At 50.7% G+C, this 20,226-nt stretch overlaps 1 protein-coding gene across 6 annotated transcripts in view; it reads left to right on the plus strand.

Moving 5' to 3' along the window:
• Positions 1 to 2,938: 2,938 nt before the first annotated feature.
• MYO7A (myosin VIIA) overlaps positions 2,939 to 20,226 on the plus strand; it is a 107,265-nt gene continuing 89,977 nt past the window's right edge. For all 6 annotated transcript variants that reach the window (XM_062639051.1, XM_062639054.1, XM_062639053.1 and 3 more), the window contains exon 1: positions 2,939 to 3,059. The gene's annotated coding sequence lies outside the window, so the exon portion shown is untranslated. The remainder of the gene's footprint in view (positions 3,060 to 20,226) is intronic.

Below are 20,226 nucleotides of genomic sequence, written 5' to 3' on the forward strand. Positions count from 1 at the left end.
GCCTTTAAATCGCTTGTGTTCTTCCTGAGCGCTTTTGATGGGCACAAGGTGGCTCTGCGGAGCCGTTTGCCATTGCCTGATTCACTGAACTCCACATTCTTCTCTCTGTGGACTTTGAGACCGAAGCAAAGGGATCTGCATGAAGGCTTCATGCAAGGTTACACTTAGGAAAAGGCATGGAGGGGAAGGGGGGCCTCCTTTGGCTATCAACCCTTTGCATCCCATGCCACAGAGTCACCACAATGCAGGGCACTTGGGGTTTTGAGCCTCACGTGCTCTGCAGGATGCTAAAAAGGGAAATATGATGGGCAGAGCAGCAGGAGGATGTGATTTGTGGATGGCTTTCCCTCACGGAACAAGCCTGCACATTGGGAGCATCCGAAAAGCCAAAAGCCCATCACTGTCCCTGGGAGTCTCCAGTGCTGCTGCTGTATCCCAAAGTGCTGGTGCTGGGATCTTGTGTCCGTGCTCCCATCTTAGCTTCCAACTCCCAGTGCTCCAGGTCTTGGGAGCATGGAGGAGCTGTGTCCTTCAGCAGCCCATCCTCAAAAGCCTGGAGCAGGCTTCTGGAAAAAGACTTCTTGTTGCAGGGTGGGATCGTCCCCTGGGGCAAAGTGTGCCTACCAAGTGCTAGACATAGAAGGGAGCATCCTAATCCTCCGCCTCCGTCACTGTGAGGGCTTGTAAGGACCATTCTTCAGGGGAAGGCCTTACAAACATCCTAATACCCTCCTGGAGGGTGTCAGGAGCAGTAGACATGGCTGAGCTATGGGGCTTTGATACTTCACAAAATCATAGGATCATGGAATGGTTGCTGTTGGAAAGCTCATCCAGTCCCAACCGCTGCCATGGGCAGGGACCCCTTCCACCAGAGCAGCTTGCTCCAAGCCCCTGTGTCCAACCTGGCCTTGAACACTGCCAGGGATGGGGCAGCCACAGCTTCTCTGGGTACCCTGTGCCAGCGCCTCAGCACCCTCACAGGGAAGAGCTTCTGCCTTATATATCCAACCCTGTGACATGAGGTGCACACTGATGTGGGCTGGCAGCATGGGCCAGGCTGCTGGAATTGCTGTGGGACCCCAGCACATGGGGACTTGGTGCATGTTCAGAGACCAGCAGCAGGTAGTAGAGTGATGCTCAGCTCCAGGCAGGATCCAGCCCAGGCTCCTCGAGGGTCCTGCAGCATCTCCTCATGCCTCCAGCATCGCTGTCTGCAAGCAGTGTCTGCTCACTAAGGTTAAGGTAAGTAAATTGACACTTCAGAGCGTCCTTTGACCTGCAAGAGCATCTCCATGGAGAAACAGGCATCCCACCATGGTTGCATGGTGATGCTGGAATATTTCTCCTTTGCATCCCCTACAGCCTGCAGTTTCCCACCCTAATGCACGTAGACATTCCCACTGTATGGATATGAGCCTCCTGCTGCTCAAAAGGACCAGGGATCATTGACAGGCAGGTTGGAACTAGATGATTTCTAAGGTCCCTTCCAACCTAAACCTTTCTATGATACATCATCTCTTGAGCTTGAAGTCAATGGAGTCTATTCAAAGCTGGCTTCCACAAGAGGACTGGGCAGCAGTGGGGAGTTTCTAAGGACTGAATAAGGGACAGAGTGGCTGCGCTGTGATTTCTCCCACATTCCATGTCCCTGGCATGGCTTTGAAGGCAGCAGGTTCTCTCTCATCACTTAGTTCTGCAATATCACCAGGAAATTCAGCCATCCCAGTCCCCAGGAGGGTTTCAGGCCCCTTGGTCCAAAGCAGAGCCTAGAAACACCTTGTGTGATCATACTGCAAATAAAAGGGTGTCTTTGGCACCATTCACTACCTAAAATGCCTAAGGAAAAACCCTTTGTGATGTTTCATAGCACAGCTAAAAGCCAACCGCACCTTTCTCAGCAGGAAGGAGGAAAGACACTGGCTCAGATTTGGGCAGGGAGTCACCATGTCAGAGTTAAGCTTCCGGGCAAAACCTCAGCTTTGAATTTCCTGGTCCTCGAGTGTTTTTCTGTCCCAGCTTTCACATTTACAAGCGCAGTCTGGTGCATTCAAAGCAGAATGCCTGTCAGCTCCTGGCCCCATCCCACAGGACTTCAATATGGTCCTTTCCACAGCACTGAGACCTCTTTGCATGGGGTCCTCCCAGCCACCCCTTTGCCCAAGCAGCCATCAGGGCTCTGCTCAATGAAGGTTTGAAAATGCAGCATAACTTGTACCTGGGCTCTCTATGGGTACCATGGTCTGGGGCAGAGCATGTGGTGCATCCCGCAGCGTGAGCAGCAGCTCAGGGAGGGGATCCTGCCCCTCTGCTGTGTGAAGGGGAGACCCCCCTGCAGTCCTGATCCAGCTCTGGGGCAGCAGCACAAGAGGGACGTGGAGCTGTGGGAGCGAGGCCAGAGGAGGCCATGGAGATGATGCGAGGGCTGGAGCAGCTCTGCTCTGGAGCCAGGCTGAGAGAGCTGGGCTGGGGCAGCCTGGAGAAGAGAAGGCTCCTGAAGGGGAGACCTGAGAGCAGCTCCAGTGCCTAAAGGGGCTCCGGGAAAGCTGGAGAGGGGCTTGGGACAAGGGCCTGTAGGGCCAGGCCAAGGGGAATGGCTTTAACCTGCCCGAGGGGAGACTGAGATGAGCTCTTAAGCAGAAGCTCTTCCCTGTGAGGGTGCTGAGGCGCTGGCACAGGGTGCCCAGAGAAGCTGTGGCTGCCCCATCCCTGGCAGTGTTCAAGGCCAGGTTGGACACAGGGGCTTGGAGCAAGCTGCTCTAGTGGAAGGTGTCCCTGCCCGTGGCAGGGGTTGGAACTGGATGAGCTTTAAGGTCCCTTCCAACCCAAACCAGGCTGGGGTTCATTCTGTGACCCCGGCGGTCGCGGTGCCCGTGCTGCAGGTGTCACACTCTCATTCCCACCCCCCCGCTCCAGCTCTGGCTGCATCCCGGCTCCACCCCCATAAGAGGCTCAGCGCAGGGCGGGCTCTGCCTCGCTCGGAGCCGGAGGCAGCGCGGCTCCGCGCCGGGCACCAGCGCCCCTTTCCCCGTCGTTCCCCTCCCCGGCCATGCCCCGCTGAGGTAAGGCGGAGGGGACCCAGGCTGCTGCGGAAGGGACCGCGCTGAGCGCTGGGGATGCTCCGGGTGGGGTGCGATGGCTGCCAAAGGGGGTGCGATGGGGTGGGACGGAGCGGGGATGCCTGCGGTGGATAGAGCGTGGGGAAGGGGGTGGGAAGGTGGGAATGGGGTGTGTGTGGGGGGGGTGCGACAGGACCGCGGACGTGCCAGAAATGCCCCGCAGCGCCGAGCCGGCTCCTGCAGCGCGGATTAGCGCCTCGGTCGTTTCTAGCTGCTGCTTAATTGCGCTTGGCTCAGCCTGCAGGGACTGGGCAGAGGGTGGGGATCGGATCCCCCCGCCCCATTCTGCTCTATGCAGCCCCCGATCCCTTTGCTCCATAGCTCTTTCGTGTTCAGGACTTGCTTAGGGATGGGGAGAGGCTGTTGGGATGTGTCCGATGCACGAGTGGCGGTCCCATGGGTGTCCCCCCCAAACCTGTAGCTACTGGGACTCTTTTAACCTCTCCCTGCTCTGACCCAGCTCCAGATGCTCCACTCAGGTTGTTAAAGCACAACCTGCTCCCAGGAAGCCGGTACTGCTCTTCAGGGAGCAGCAGGAGTTTCCCCTGTTTGCAGCATAGCATTGCTTGTGTCCAGGCTGTGTTCAAACCCAGGATCATGGAATACCGTGTTGGGAGGGACCTCGGGGATCATCTGGTCCAACCTTTCTTGGCAAAGTATGACCTAGACACGATGTCCCAGCACCCTGTTCAGCCCAATCTTAACAGTGTCCAACGCTGGGGAGTCACCACTGCCCTGGGGAGGTTATTCCAACGGGTTATTGTTCCCATTGTGAAAAATTCCCACTTGTGTCCAGCTGGAAACTCCCCAGGTGTAACTTGTCCCCATCACCCCCGTGTTCTGGTCACACCAGTGCTGGTAAGCAGTGTCCAGGACAGTTACTAGGACCATCCCTGGGCAGAGATGGAGACCCAACATAGGGCAGGTAATTCCCACAAAGCAGTCTGCATTCTGCTGCCTGGTTTGGGAGTACAAGGCTGGGTGCATGGGCTGTGCTGGACCAGCTGAGCACCATTTCAAAGAGCAGCCCCAGGCTTTCCTAGGGTAGTTACTGTCATGTTATCCTAAGGAAGGTGGAAGCGGCATCTCTTGGTGTCTCTGGGAAGACGGGTGTACGATGGAGAACATGTTTCATAGGCAACATGGAGGGAGACTGAAAGGCAGTGGGTATAAGATTGCCTGGTTGCCCCTGGCTGCTAAATCTCCCTGCAGAAGGAGCTGGAGATGGTCTTCCCACCCTCCCAGGCTGTTGTGTTGGTGTGAGAGTGCTCCTCTCCGTAGGCAAAAGCATGTCCAAGAGCCAACCTTATGGGGTTAACCTGTGCTTTACCCTGTTGAGGACATGGATTATGTTGTGAGCTGACTCCTCTCCTTCTCCACTACATGATGCTCTGGGTCCTATCTCTTCTTCCATGATGTGAGGGACCACAAGCTCCTAACAGTGGTAGTGTGAAGGTCCCTGTGAGACCCTGCTACCCTGTGCCTATACTATCCCAGTGTCAGCAGAATAGGGACAAACATGGGTGATATCCAGGACAGCATTTCCTCCTGTTGGTTGATGGTCAAAACTGCTTTCACGTTTGGCTTTGCAGTCTCTGAGCTGTACCCATTTCCCAATGTATTTGTCTGAACCATGCTTAATGTTCGAGTTGTGGTGATGGGCTGGAGACAAACTGTGTCTTGTTGAAGGCTTTGTGCTTCTGTAAACCCAACATATGAGGACCAGAATCTCTTCTCGAGCTTTTTGAGGTGAGACTGGAACAACTTCGTGAACTACAGCATCTCCCTATTGACACAAACATTTATGAGTCCTGAATCCTGAGGGATGAACCTCTTTTCCAAGGCAATATCATTCCCAACTCATTTCCCCTCCTCAGAGCGGTCGCTTCATGTCCCTCACTGTTAAGTTCCATGGGCCGGGGAGTGCTGTGCAGTGTTTCTGTCTTATGCTGTGCTAACTTGTGACTTCCCAATCCTCGGGTTGCCATGGAAAGGATTATGCTGTGATTAATGAAGGCATTGTCAGCTCCGAGGCCTTTTCAAAGCCTTTCCTGGAGCTGCTGTGAGCAGCTTCCAAGCCCGGCAGAAAGGGGCTGGCAGGAGAAGTGGCTTCAAGCCACATCCTGGGCATGGTTTGGGTGGTCAGCACTGATACCAAGCTCTTAGGTAGCAATTGTTGCCTCCATTCCCTTCCAGATCAGTCCCTTTTGAGGGTGGGAGGAGGAATGGGGACCTTTATTGTTCTCTTGGGGCAGAGCCAAAGCTTTCTTGCTCCTGAAGTGCTGTGGGACAAGTGTCACTGTACCAAGGGGCTGGCAGGATGTGGAGGCAGCGCGTAAGGGAGCTTTGCACCATGAAACGCTTCTCTCTGCTCAGCAACATGCAAGGAGAACCCGGTATGGGATGAGCTGATGTGTTTGTGATTCTCTGGCCCCATAGATAAGCTAGAAAGCTTCTCAGGACAAGGCTACCCCAGCACTGTCCATGCTTAGGGTGTGCATCCATCTGAGCTCCTGCTCTAGCAGTCAGGATGCTGGGATAGAGCAGAGTGAGCAGTTGCTCCCACTTCAGAAGCAGAGAGCAATGTGTGGCAATGCAATGAAAACCAGGCATCTGAAGTAGATTGAGTGCTGAATCAACAGACACAAGTTCAAAATCCAAAGCCAAAATACCCCTAGGGACCAGAGATTCATTTCTCTCCAGCTTAAGCAGCTAGGTCCGAACTCCCACCTCAGCCTTGCTGGGATCCTAAAGCTGAGTGCTTGATCCCATTGGCAATCTCAGAGCAAGTGCAGAAAGGCATTGAGCTATTCCTGGGCCTCAGCCCTAGCAAGCTCCTTCCAGAGCGTGTTGGTTCAGCTGCTGCCATCCCCACCATTTAACCTGGTGTAATACCCCAGTGTTTGCCCAAGGCACTGATGACCTGAATGCAGTTTCCACATGCATGAAAGGAGGTAAAACTTACACTTTGGGTTGATTATAGACTTAAAGGCTGCCTTGGGTGGAGGTTTCCAGTGCTCTTGCTGCTGTGCAAGCAGCCTGGCCTCCAACTTTAAGAACTATCTGATCTTCAGGTCCTTTCCAACCCTATTCTATGATGTGTGGAGGAAGGCAGACTTGCAAAAGAACCTACCTGAGGTTATGCTGAGTGTTGAGAAAGCTGAGCCTCTGAATCCTGCTCTTTCCTATGCCTGTGTGACACTATGGGGACACTGTGCTGAGAGGGGGCTTCACCCCAGGAGACAAAGCCTCTCGCTGCAGCAGTTCCTAACTTAGTATCATAGAATCATAGAATAGTTAGGGTTGGAAGGGACCTTAAGATCATCCAGTTCCAGCCCCGCTGCCATGGGAAGGGACACCTCACACTAAACCATGGCACCCAAGGCCTTGTCCAAAACTTGGATATGGAAATATAAAGCTGGGATGATGGCAGAGCTGGGGAGAGGATGGGCACCACAGGAGGGTTGGCAAAGGGGGATAAGTACAAAGAGGGGGATATCAATGAAGGCAGCTGTCAAGGGCACCATGTAAAAGTAAAGACTTTCAGGAATGGTTTAGTGCTTGCAGGTTGCAGCTGTGAAATACCTTCCACCTGAGAGAGCTTTGCAAATGCTGGGTAGGATTCACCTGCCCAGCACACTGAGGCATAGGGAAAGGGTGTTCTGAGCACTACCTGGGCTGTGCTAGACTTGGGAGCAGGAGCCATCTCTTGGGACCAAGTCCTTGTGTGTTCCCAGGTATCTGTCACTGCCCGTTTGACTCTGTTGGCTTACCTCAGAACCCCAGACTGGTTTGGGTTGGAAGGGACCTTAAAGCTCATCCAGTTCCAAACCCCTGCCATGAGCAGGGACACCTTCCACTAGAGCAGCTTGCTCCAAGCCCCTGTGTCCAGCCTGGCCTTTCAAGTAATCCAGAATGAAAGAGGCAAAACATATACAGAGAGAGGAGTGAGAAGTGAACCAGCATTACACCACTGGGAGTCCCTGCTGTGCCTGCAGCTGGAATACTGTGTGTTTTCTGGTCCCTCCATCCCCAAAACAACATACATCAACTGGGGACGATTCAAAGGAAGGATGGTCAGAGAGGTGGAACGGCTTCCACATGAGGAAGGATTGCTTAGACAAAGAGTCCAAGGTGAAAAGAGATGGAAGAAGATATGTTGTCCATCCTGGAGGATCATGCTGTTGTGGTGAAGCCAAAAGGAGGGTTTTCCTTAGTTTTCCTTTGTAATGTAAAAATTGGGGAGCAGCAAGTAAAACTTATGGAGAGCAAAAAAGAGTTCACACTGACTGGCAACTGTGATAGTTCTTACTGCAGGACCCCATAAAAGTAATGATGGGTTAAAAAAGCACTCAGACAAATTCATTCCTGAAAAGCTATTAAATATATATATCAAAGAAAAAGGCTACCTCTTTTTTGGTTTTAGAAGTTCTTGAGCTGCAAATTATTAGTGTCTGGGGCAGTATTATAGAGTAATGCCACTAAATCTTCACCCTGCTTTTATACTTCTCCCTAGGCATCCTCTGTTGTTCACTGTCAAATAGAATAGATGGGGAGCCCACAACCTGGATCCAGTATGGGCTTTTTTTATGTAGGACTCCTGAGCTTGTGCTTTCCTCACCAGGAGTTGTTCATGCTCCAAGATCCTGCTTGGAATAATTCTTCTGGGATGCTTGTCTTGGAGAAGATAAGGTGTCAGCCTCATTGCTTTAGCAGCAGTGCCATGAGGGTGGAGGGAAATAAAGCCTGTTCTCTTCCTGCTCCATTGAAAACACTTCCATGCCAGCAAATACAGAGGGGAGCTTAATGGGATGTATTGCAGGTTCTGTATTAGATCTCTCACGGGCCATTAGGGAATTGCCACGAAGTAATGATCAGCTAGATCACTGCTAGATAGGCTGTGGATCCCAGAGCCGGTTTCAGGCTGAGTTGTGCTCTGCGAGTCAGCAAGATGGTTTTGCATGTGCCCAGTGTGTGCCGGGAAGGGGGAGAGCACCCACAAACCATAACACCTCCCAACACCAGAGATAGGGCCCCTTTGCTTGCCTGAGGCCATTGGGAGGACAGGTAAACCCCTTGCGTTAGGGGACGGTGCAAGTGGTGTACTGAGCTGGAAGGAGCCCTGCAAGCCTAGCTGGGGTGCATCAAACTGCACTGGGTGTTTTCCAGCCTCAGTGGTGGTGGCTGTTACGTCGTGTTCCCCCAGCTATTTCTGTCTTGCTTCCTCTCATCCCTCAGCTTTGCTGGATCAGTGCCACCAAGGCCATCAGATTTACCCTGGGCTGAGATGAGCTCCAGAAACCACACACACACTCATAGGGTTTGTCTCTCCTACAGCCTGCAGGAGGTTTTGATCTGGAGGGATAAAGGGGGTGGTTATTTCACCTGTAACCTCCATTCAAATGCCTCATTCGAGCCCATTGAGAAGCTGAATACAGAGGGCTGTCAGGGTGAGGAAGGCGATCTCCCTTTGCTCTTCAGCTTGGTGGCTGCCTTTAAACCCGGTGGAACAGAAGAGTCAGGATAACCCAAACTTCTGTGGTCTGTCTTTGGAATAAAAGCCAAAGAAAATGGGGGGCATAAGTGGCTTTATGTGGTTTTGGTGTGGTTTTTTGCACGCTGGAGAGCTACAAGGGCACAGAGCAGCCTTTGGCACAGACATGAGAAAACATTGTATTGCTGGATTTATTTAAAGCCCCCATGAGTGTTACCTGTGTTAACACCTCCCAAACATGCCCCCATGCCAGGCTGGTGGTGCTACAGCATCCTTGATCCAAACAAAGGATGGACAAAGCTTTCCATCCTTCCCTTCCTGCAGGCTTTCAGAGCTACCGACCCTCTGAGAGCACTTGGGGTACCAAGACACAGCCTGCCTGGGGATCAGGATTCATAGCAGGAACTATTAGATCTTTCATGTAATTCAGTAAAGCAGTACACGGACGCTAATAAACTATTTATGAGCAGGTCAGCCCAATCTGCTGTCAGGGAGGTCTCTTAGAGCAGTTATACTGCAAGGACACCATCCCTCCCGTGTGAGAAATTGCTGCTCTCCAACAGTGATGTAAGGGATGCTTTGCCTGATGCTTGTGGGTGATGGAGCAGGTCCTTGTCCTACAGGGAGGAGAGCTGCTTAGCTGTGAGTTCCAGGTATGTTGTATTGAGATCTTGCTTTCTCCACTGCTAAATGTCATGTCTGCACCCAAAATGAGGAGACAAGAGAGTGATCTTGGCCAAAACACTGTGAGAGCCATGTCACCTTGGGATACCATGATGGAACAAATCGGGACCTGATGTTCATTATACCAGTCCAGGGTGGTGGGTAACAGAAAGCTGCTTGGGCAAGCTTTTGCTCTGAGAAATAACCCTCTGGATCTCCCCCAGTGCCAATGCAACAAACATTACTGCTTGGAGTAACTGGGTCCTGTCCTGCCAAGCACTGAGCTCAGCAGTCAGGGAAGGCGCTGAGAAGAAAGGGCTGGAACAAGAGTCAAGCTTTTCAGGTGGAGCTGTGATGTTGAACTCAGCCCACGGAGTGAGACCTGTCTCCAGCACAAGTTTCCTATGGGTAGCTGAGAGCAAATCACAAAGGGCAACAACCACCCCTTCCCTTGGAGGGATACCTCAAAAGCCTGCAAACAGGGGTGGGAACAGGCTTGTTAAAACTGGAGCAAGATGAGTACCTGTTGGCGATGACTGGCTCATCTAGTCTGATTTCCATAGGAAACCATGCTTGTGTGGTCACTCTGGATGTGTCACCTCATCACAGGAGTTTGCTGACCAAGTTCGATTCAGGTTCAGCAGAGCTGTACCAAGGAAATGAAGTTGTTAGTCACTTCATGAAAATACATAGGAGAAATCTAGTGCCCTGCAGCATGATGCCAGCTCCTGCTGGACACCGCATTGCCCAGGCTGGGTGAGAAAGCTGTTCTGAATATTCCATCTGCAGGACAGGCTTCCTGGGGGGATTATGCCCTATTGATCATCAGGAAATCTTATTCTGAGTTTTGTGGTTATAAATGAGACTTTGTTCGTTCTGCCACTCATAGAGGGGCTTCTATCATTATTTCTGGCTCTGCTCTTCACAAGATGGGAATTTGTCATGGAGCAAAGGCACTTCACCTCCTAGAACCTCTGGTTCTTTTGTGCATCTTTGAGGATGCAAAGACTTTTATTTTGTGTCTGTAACATCTAATCTCTGATAGAATGGTTTGGGTTGAAGGGACCTTAAAGCAGGGACCCCTTCCACTAGAGCAGCTTGCTCCAAGCCCCTGTGTCCAACCTGGCCTTGAACACTGCTAGGGATGGGGCAGCCACAGCTTCTCTGGGCACCCTGTGCCAGCGCCTCAGCACCCTCACAGGGAAGAGCTTCTGCCTAAGAGCTCAGCTCAGTCTCCCCTCTCATATGCCTTTAGTTTAACTCTTTGGCAAAGGCATGTGACTCAGCTCAGCCAGGTGATCGCAGAGCATCCCATGCAGCTCTGCACACCACCAAAAGGTGAGGAGCAGCAGATGAAGCAGCAAGCAGCCCCTATGACTCAGCTCCTGCAGCTGAAGCTCCTATAACCTTTTGCATGTGCAGCCAATGAGTCAGGGAGTGTCCGTCCCCCTCTCATCCAGGTTATTACTGGTGCTGCCCTGAGGGATGTGATGGTGATTGCACCAAAGGCACCCTGGAAGCACAGGGCAGAGCCTCCATTTAATTTGTACAGTCCCTGTTCAAACAAAACACCCTTTGGAGTCACCAGGAGTCTCAGCAGGGTGAAATGGGGCTGGCATCTTCTGATTTGAACCCACTTCATCCTACTAGTCCCTGTATTCGGAGGCTGGCCCCAGCCTCACTATAGGGCCATCCTGGATGTCTTCAGGACCATAAGAGGATAGTGTTGGGGCAGCAGAGGGAGGATTTCATTGAAAATCCCAGCAGAGAGGGTCCTGCTGAGAAGAAAATTCATGGGATTATAACAGCTTGGAGAAGCCCTGCTCCTGCCAGCACTAAGAGCACTGAAAGGAGAGATTCCACACAGTCAAGGCCATGAGGGACCAGCAAGAGTAGAGGGTGAGACAGGTGCTTATTAGGACAAGTTAAGGACAGAGAAGAACATGGGAGCTGCCTTTATTAAAGGCATTTTGATCTGGAGGCACAGGAACAGACTTGGGTGTCTGCAAGAGGCACGTAAGATGGTTAGGGTTGGGAAGGACCTCATCTCACCTTCCTGCTTCTCCTGCGTGACCTTGGGGGAAGCCACGTCCTCCCTCCATGCCTCAGTTTCCCTCTGTGTCAAATGCATCATCCCCTCCTCTGTAAGTAGGCTGGGATTTGTGAGGGAATAACACAGCATCATAGCTCCCTGGAGTGATTACTAATAGTGGCTCTAGTAAAGACTCTCTTTAATGAGCCTTCCTATAGCAAAAAGCAGCTGTGGGTTAGTAATTATGTTATTGAACTAGTTATTAGTCCAGCTAAGTTCAGATCTTACCTATGCCATATGTCATCCATGGTGATGGCAGGTCATCTACAGACTGGTTTAAAAGGCAGCCCTTGATGGGACTTAGAACCCAAGTACCTAAATCCCCCTGAAACCACTTCAGGAACAAGCTCTAGTGTGCCACAGGAGTCCTGACACCCCATAAACTTCATTTTGAGGCCCTAGTCCCAGCCTGCGCTGGGTGCAGTGCTCCTTCTCCTACCCTCTGTCTTGGAGCAAGGCCTGTGGGTTTGTGTGTTCATGAGATAGAAAGCTCGGAGGGCCAAGGAGATGATCCAGTTTAATCTCCTTCATAACATGGCCCAGTTATTCCTAACTGGAGCCAGTAATATAGGATTGGCCAGAGTATATATACCTAGGGCATATATGTATCATTCTATATAGTGTCTATGTGCATATATAGATATAGAATCATAGATGTAGGTATATGCACACAGACTTTCCCTTGGATCTTCATGGAGTTGTTATCAGCCTACAGACAGAGTCATTGTAGCTGCCTGAGCAATACAACCGAAGAGCCAGTGTCTGTGTTCAACTACAGGGCTAACAGAGCCTGGATGATAGACAAGGTTGCTGCCTCCTGAACCTGGCCCAAACCAGGGGGTACCACATGCGTGTACCACACATGGATTTCCTTCCAGATTCCTAAATTCATTGCAAAGCCTCGAAAAACACATCAGCCTGAAGTCAACCACCACCTCACCCTAACTACTCTATGATCTACATTCATACCTTGCTCTGTCAATGGCAGCGGTTGGGCAGCCCATGAAGATGCACGTCCATGGCAACCCCACCAACACTTGTTGGTCTATATGGGAGCTAATTGAAGTTCCCTGAGCATGAATAGGCAGGATCTGAGCTCTCATCTTGGCTGTGTGGACATCCCAGTGAGCTCAGGACTAGCAAAGGTCTTCCAGTACAGCCCAGCATTATGCAGAGCAGCCCTGCTCCAAGGAGAAGAACATGCTCATGTTCTAAATCACCCTCCGTTTCCAATATAGGCTTTACTCCTAATTGTTCTTGTCATGTGCCAGGCCCCATCTGTAGACTTTAGCAAGACTGGGAGCTCACCTATGGATAAAATAGAGGTGAAAGGAGATAGCAAACACCATTTGCGAGCGCGGTGTTTTGCCTAGCCCAGCTCAGCCTGAGAGCTCTGGATTATGCTGAAATTACAGCTGCCCTCCTTGCAAAAGGATACTTTATTTGATTAATTATTGTGGCTGTTGAAAAAGACTCAGGAAATTGCCCTCCCCAGGATGCTGTGCCGAGCGCTGTGCTGTGTGCAGGGATCGGATGCCACAGTGGTCCATTGTTCTGCTCCGGCTACGTGAAAGCATAGGGAGGGAGGAAAGGTCAGGTCCTTTGTTCAGCTTCTCTACCTGATGGGTGTTTTGGGGGATTGAATGCAGAGCAAATCTATTGAACCTCCTGCTGGAGGCTTAAAAAATTGATGCCTGTGTCCTGGCTGCTCTCAGGTGAACAGAAGCATCAGATTGGTTCTCTTGACTTGCCAGAGGAGGGAGTTTTCTGTGGTTTCTTGCTTTAAGGTAACCTTTTTGGCTAAGACTCATTCAGTTGAGGTGTCTCTCTCCGTGGCACTGCTACCAAGACCCTGCAGATGGAGATCTGAGGGCCAAACCAGTCCTACAGAGTCAGCTACGTGGTCTTCTTGACACATTCCTAGCTGGTCGGGGAACACAGGGATAGGAGAAACAATGGGGTTACAAGGATGCTGGAGAGGAACTCTTCATCAGGGACTGCAGTGATAGGACAAGGGGTGATGGGTTCAGACTGAAACAGGAGAGATTTAGTTTAGATATAAGGCAGAAGTTCTTCCCTGTGAGGGTGCTGAGGTGCTGGCACAGGGTGCCCAGAGAAGCTGTGGCTGCCCCATCCCTGGCAGTGCTCAAGGCCAGGTTGGACACAGGGGCTTGGAGCAAACTGCTCTAGTGGAAGGGGTCCCTGTCCGTGGCAGGGGTTGGAACTGGATGAGCTTTAAGGCCCCTTCCAACCCAAACCTTGATGTTGTTCTATGAGATAGAAGAGGACATACAAATGAAACCAGTCACCTCAGTCTTCCTCTGTAGTCTATGGACAGAACTAATGCTGACTTCTCCAACAGATGGAGTGAATCAGACCTTGGAAACAGTTATTTGTCCCTATAGTCATGGAGGTCATCTTGGGAGGGGTAACGATTTTAAACTAAAAGAGGGATGATTCAGGCTACACATGAGGAAGAATTTTTTTTACCATAAGTATGGTAAAACACTGGCACAGGTTGCCCAGAAAGGTGGTGGATGCGCCATCCCTGGCGACATTAAAGTCCAGGCTGGATGGGGTTCTGAGCAACCTGATCTAGTTGCAGATGTCCCTGCTCATTGTAGGGGTTTGGACTAGATGAGCTTTGAAGGTCCCTTCCAGTTCTATGAATCTATGATTCTGTGCAGATGAGCAAACCAGCTCTGAGATCCTGCAGCTTGAGTTGAATCTCTGTTGTCTTTTCACTGTCCTTTCGCATAGCAACCTTCCAGTATCTGAAGGGGGGGTATAGGGATGCTGGGGATGGACTATTCATTAGGGACTGTAGTGACAGGACAAGGGTTAATGGGTTAAAACTGAAACAGGGGAAGTTTAGATTGGATATAAGGCAGAAGTTCTTTCCTGTGAGGGTGGTGAGGCACTGGAATGGGTTGCCCAGGGAAGGTGTGAGTGCTCCATCCCTGACAGTGCCCAAGGCCAGGTTGGACAGAGCCTTGGGTGCCATGGTTTAGTGTGAGGTGTCCCTTGCCCATGGCAGGGGGGTTGGAACTGGGTGATCTTAAGGTCCTTTCCAACCCAAACTATTCTATGATTCTATGACCGGTGCGATGCTTTGCAAAGGCAAAGAGAATGGCCCAGTTTGGAGCTGTCATCATGGGCTGTGATTGATGCCTGCAGGTCCTGGTGGAGGAAAGCACAGAGGATCACATTCCTTTCACTTGCTGTCTTTTAAAACCCCTCAGTCTCTGGAGACATCACCACCTGATTCCCAGCTTCTGGCAATCGGTGCTGTTCCACTAAAGTCAGTTGTATCTCACCCATTTCACATTGTTGGAGGTCTGGCCAGGGAGGTTTCTCATCTGGGTCAAAAGAAACAACAGTGGTTACGTTTTTAGCTGATCCATGGCCAGCCTGACTGAGGAGGAGAGCTCAGGACATGATTTAAGTGCTCAGTTTTCAGGGAGAAGCCAGATTCTTCAGCAGCTTTCCGTTCTATCTGAGTTCTATTGAAAATCAGGCCCTGATTTTGGGGCTTGAAGTCTTTGGCTGGAAACTCTACCTACTGCACAACCCCTGACGGCTCTCTGTCAGTCATCTTAGTAGATGTAGTAGTCGATTACACCCTCCTTATTGGTGGTTTCAGTTACGAGCATCATTTCCCTGGGTTTCAGTTGCACTTGCAGAATGACGGGCTGCAGCGTGCATTAGCACTGCACTTTGAGCTCCTTGCATGAAAAAAACTCAACAACTAATGCACAGAAAAGCAAAGTGCCCATCTAATCCATCAGCATTGCTCCCACCCTGGGTTATTTTACCACCTTGGTGCCTGCAGTCTTATCTCCCTATAGTTATTTGGCTAATCAATTAGTGGGTTGCCTGCATCCTGCTGGGTAGGAAAGGTTGGGTTTACATCGAGTAGCTGGAGTTTGCTGGGTTTGGAGATCCCAGATCTGTAGGATGACTGAAATATCCCTGTTTGTAATAAAATAACCTCCAGGTCTTCCCTGGGAACAGCATCCTCCCACCAGAAGGAGAAGCCCAACGGGGGCACCCTCAAATCAAATTGGTACCTAATCCTGCGGCTCACATCACTGTAAGGCTGAATGCTGTGGGAATAGCTGGAGAAAAAGCTGTATAATCCCTAGTACAGGGAATACATCCTTTTCAGACTGTCATTTAATTCAGCAGTGTTGTATCCGTGACTAAATGGAGGAGCCTTTCTGAGGATGATGGATCTTAACCCCTCCATCACCTTTACGTATCACCTTGTAGCTCCACTTGAATCTCTCAGTTGTCCAAAGAGCTGCACTCAGAGCTGACGGGGATATAATCCTTTACACCAAAACACACCTCTTATTCCAATCAGTTATTCCTATATATCCTTATACCAGCATTCCCTGGAAAGCTGGTGGACACTCAAGGTCTGACCCAAAGGTTATTCAGTCAGCTTGCATCAGAGTTCTTCCAGGAAAGCACACTGTGGTGACCACCTCTCAGGGCATACAGACCCTACATACAGGCTGCGTCATGGATGCAAAGGTCATATAAGAAATGGGACTGCTGCTCCTTTCTGCAGTCTATTGCTGTGACGACCTGCCCTGCTGAGGTGACAGCTCCCTCACCCTACTGATGTCACCTGCCAGCACGACCCCAGGCTGATCCATCCATGCGGAGGTGGCAATTAAGGTGTACGTAAGGGAACTTCCCCAGCACGGCTCAGTGCTGCTCGCTGTGTCCTCACATCTCCATCACGAGAGTCTCTTACTCTTTGCTCACAGTAAAAAGTCATGGAGTGCCATCCTGTGTGTAAAAATACAGGGAATACTCTGGGTGAATTCCCGTTGCTGTTGCATTTAGGGCAATGCTGTTGAGTTTAATGGGATTGCGTCTTTGCTCCATGTTAAAAGAGAGGATGGGTAGCAAAAGCTGAAGGCTGGGTTTTATTCTTCATGTAATCTGTACTGGAGGGCTTAGAAATTGTTATTTCTTATTGAAAACATGAAGATATTTGTGCTATGGGAAGTGAAGGTGTAAGGGAATGGCCATCACCGTGAGCATTTCGGTGCAAAGCTCAGATGAGGGAAATGAGGGAGGTGTTCATGTTTTAAGCAGCACCCTGATAGCTGAAGCACTCATAGGATCAACTGGGTTGGAAAAGCCCTTTAAGCTCATCCAGTCCAACCGTTCCCCAGCACTGCCAAGGCCACCACTGCCCCATGGCACTGAGGCCTCGTCTCCACGGGGTGTGAACACTTGCAGGGCCAGTGACTGCAGCCCTGCCCTGGGCAGCCTGTTCCAATGCCTGAGCACCCTCTGGGGCAGGAATTGTTCCTCAGCTCCATCTAAACCTGCCCTGGTGCAGCTTGAGGCCGTTTCCTCTTGTCCTGTCACTTGTTACTTGCTCCATCCTCCTGTCAGGCAGTTGTAGTCTCATCTAGTGAGACACAAAGTCTGGACCCTTTTCCACCAAGGTGGGGTTTAACTCCAGTTATCCTCCTCTCAGCAATTCCTGGAGAGCCAACCTGCACGTAGACTTTGAGGGCAAACCTGAGCAGATAGGAGAACTCGCCTTTGGTGCAGAAAAGAGAGCAAAATGGGAAGCTACAGCCCAAGGAAACAGGGATACCCCAGGCAGCACTGGGTGGCAGATCGGACTTCCCTAAGCTTTATTCACAATGGGCTCAGGCACCATGGCAGATGATCTGAAGTTCTTACTGGGAGAGCCTGAGTGTTTCATTGAAAAGTGGAGTGGGAGCTGATGGGAGTTATCTGTAAGTGCTTTCACAGGGAGCAGATACCAGATCATAGAGTCATAGAACCATAGAATGGTTAGGGTTGGAAAGGACCTTAAGATCATCCAGTTCCAGCCCCCTGCCATGGCCAGGGGCACCTCACACTAAACCATGGCACCCAAGGCTCTGTCCAACCTGGCCTTGAACACTTCCAGGGATGGAGCATTCACAACCTCCCTGAGCAAGCCATTCCAGTGCCTCAGCATCCTTACAGTAAAGAACTTCTGCCTTATATCCAATCTAAACTTCCCCTGTTTCAGTTTGAACCCGTTGCCCCTTGTCTGTCACTACAGTCCCTAATGAAGAGTCCCTCAGAGTCAACTATCAGATGCTGAAGCTCTGACAAACCAGTAGACACAGGTCATGTCATAGAGACGACCCAGTCTGATTTCAAAGCAGGGCCACGTGCCCCATGCAAAGAGTTTCCCAGCCACGGGGTATCATCCTGTTGTTCCTGTGCTCCTTGGTCACCACCCCAGGCCAAGTGCTGCATGAGACCCTGATACACAAGGGAAGTGGAGGTGCAGCAGTGAAGCGGAATCCTGCCATGTGGGTCCATCTGGAGGGTCACTTGTGGTTGGTAACATATGCCTGGCCTCAGCTGGCAAGGCAAATGCATATGAGAATAAGATACTTCATTTAGACACTAAGCATGATTTGACCTTTGGAGCTAATTTGCTGGAGACGTAGTGGGTTGTTTCTGTTGAGAGCTTGCTTGTTGATCAGGCTAGCAGGGAAGACACTTGTTAGTCAAGGAGAAGATGGATGGTTATTATCAGACTGCTATCTTCTGACCTGAAAGCCCTGCCTCTCATTAGGGGGTCTAGGGAGGATGCTTCCCAAGCATGCCAGCTTCCAGCAGGACAAAGAGTTGAAGCATTGGTATGTAGTGACAGTGTCTTCTCCCTCTCTACTTGCTGTCATGCACATGGAACAGTTGGACACCCCCAAACCTGGTGGGTTTGTTAGTCTAACCTCATTCAAGGACCATCATTCTTCTTCCCGATCTGAATCCTGCTGTCAGGTAAGGACAAAGGCACTTGTCTCCAAGGGTGCAGGTCTCCACCTTTTCATTCACCATTACTGAGATGAACAGCAAAATACATTGCAAAATCCTTAATCTTCCTCGGATCCCGTGCTGGAGGGCAGGAGATGAATGCAGCAGTGTGCAGAGAGCATCGATGTGTTAAACCACAGTGCTCAGCTAAGGTGATATATTAGGTTTCTGTCAGTCAGCTCAAGTAGATGTAAGGTGAATGAACTTTGGGGCTTATTTACACCATGAAGTGCCCAGTGTTCTCTTTACACCAAGCTGGGTGCAGGAGGGGACAGGCTGGGATTGAATGTGGATGTGAATTAAATACCCATTTTCTTCATTGCATATACAGACAGGTAAATCCCATGGAACATGGAAATAAGCAGAATTTACATTTAGAACGAAATAGCTGAGTTTCTCCTAACCGATGCTTAATGGCCATGTGCTCTGGAGGATTAACACTACCCCAGGCAGTATGGCCAGTCATGTGGCTGGGCTCTGGTCCTAACGTGCCAACAAGCGGTGCAGAAATGCCAGTTAAAGGGGTTAGACTAGCAGCCCCCTTCTTTGCAATTGCAGGGTAATGGCTTCATTGGGATTCCTCAGGCTTTCTTCTTCCAGAGTCGAGCTCTGTCAGGTTCCTCTTGCATTTGAGATCCCTTCAGAACCAAGAAAGCCGTGGGGGAGGTCTCTCTGGTGGAGACCTTCTGCTGAAGCACTCTTTGGCTTCTGTTGACTACTGCTTGCAAGCAATCGGCATGTATAGTTTATGTCACACATCACTCTGCATCCAGAAATAGTTTAAAGCCCATTCAGCCTCATCCACTGCCTCCTGCAGATGCTCTGTTCAGATGATTCTCAACCAGTGATGGCCAGGAAAGCTGCTAAAAGAACCACATTTACCATAAAAAATACAGTTTCCAGAAGGGTGTATTTGTGAGCTTGTGTTGATAGAACCATAGAATGGTTTGGGTTGGAAGAGACCTTAAAGCTCCTCCAGTTCCAACCCCTGCCACGGGCAGGGACCCCTTCCACTGGAGCAGCTTGCTCCAAGCCCCTGTGTCCAACCTGGCCTTGAACACTGACAGGGATGGGGCAGCCACAGCTTCTCTGGGCACCCTGTGCCAGCACCTCAGCACCCTCACAGGGAAGAGCTTCTGCCTTATCTCCAACCTAAAACTCCCCTGTTTCAGTTTGAACCCATCACCCCTTGTCCTGTCACTGCAGTCCCTGCTGAAGGTCATGTGTGAGTGATCTGGGAGTGTGCTGAGTGTGTTTGTTTAGCCCAGCTCATTTCCCATAGCACAAACAGCTTTAGAGCTTCACAGAGGAGATGAAGGTGGGATTGAAGTGCCCTACACTCACCTGCCAGTGAGGGATGGAGGGTCCAGATGGCCATTTTGCTCTACCAGGACACCCATGAATAAGCAGGCATCTGACCTCCCTGGTGCTCAAACAAGCCCAGTCCTCCTGAGTGATCCCTGTGGGAAGAATAAAGCAGGCAGTCTGCTTCTGCCCTTCCCTTTTGGGGTTTTCCATGCTGAGCAAGCTGTGGGAAAAGCCAGCTGCCCATTATGTACAACATCTCCTGCTGCAGCATCACGAAGGGACTTACAGAGCATTGAAGGAGAGCAAGTGTGGTGGCTTGGGCTGAAGGCTAGACCTTCAGGAAATAGATAATTGAAACCACGCAACAGGCTCTGGGTACCAAGTCCTCTTTAAAAGCAGAGTGTGTTTGGTATCTAAATACTCTTTGAAACTTGGCACAACACTTAATCAACATCAGCACAGGCTGGGAGGAGCAGGGTCATAGAATTACAGAATGTTTTGTGTTGGAAGGGACCTTAAAGATCATCCAGTTCCACACCCCCTGCTGTGGGAGGATGTCCACATACAGGGTAGTTTTTATGCTGGGAGCCACAGGACAGTGCTTTGCTTCAGCAGCAGAAGGATGAATGCCTGAAGGAGCAGTTCTGAGACCTGAACCTGTGGCTCTAGTCCAGCCTGTGGCAAGAGATCTCCTATGCAACTTG

The sequence above is a fragment of the Pezoporus occidentalis genome, unplaced genomic scaffold, assembly GCF_034315485.1.
Source record: "Pezoporus occidentalis ecotype Australia unplaced genomic scaffold, CSIRO_AGI_Poc_V1 ctg6, whole genome shotgun sequence".
In the NCBI taxonomy this organism is placed as follows: domain Eukaryota; kingdom Metazoa; phylum Chordata; class Aves; order Psittaciformes; family Psittacidae; genus Pezoporus; species Pezoporus occidentalis.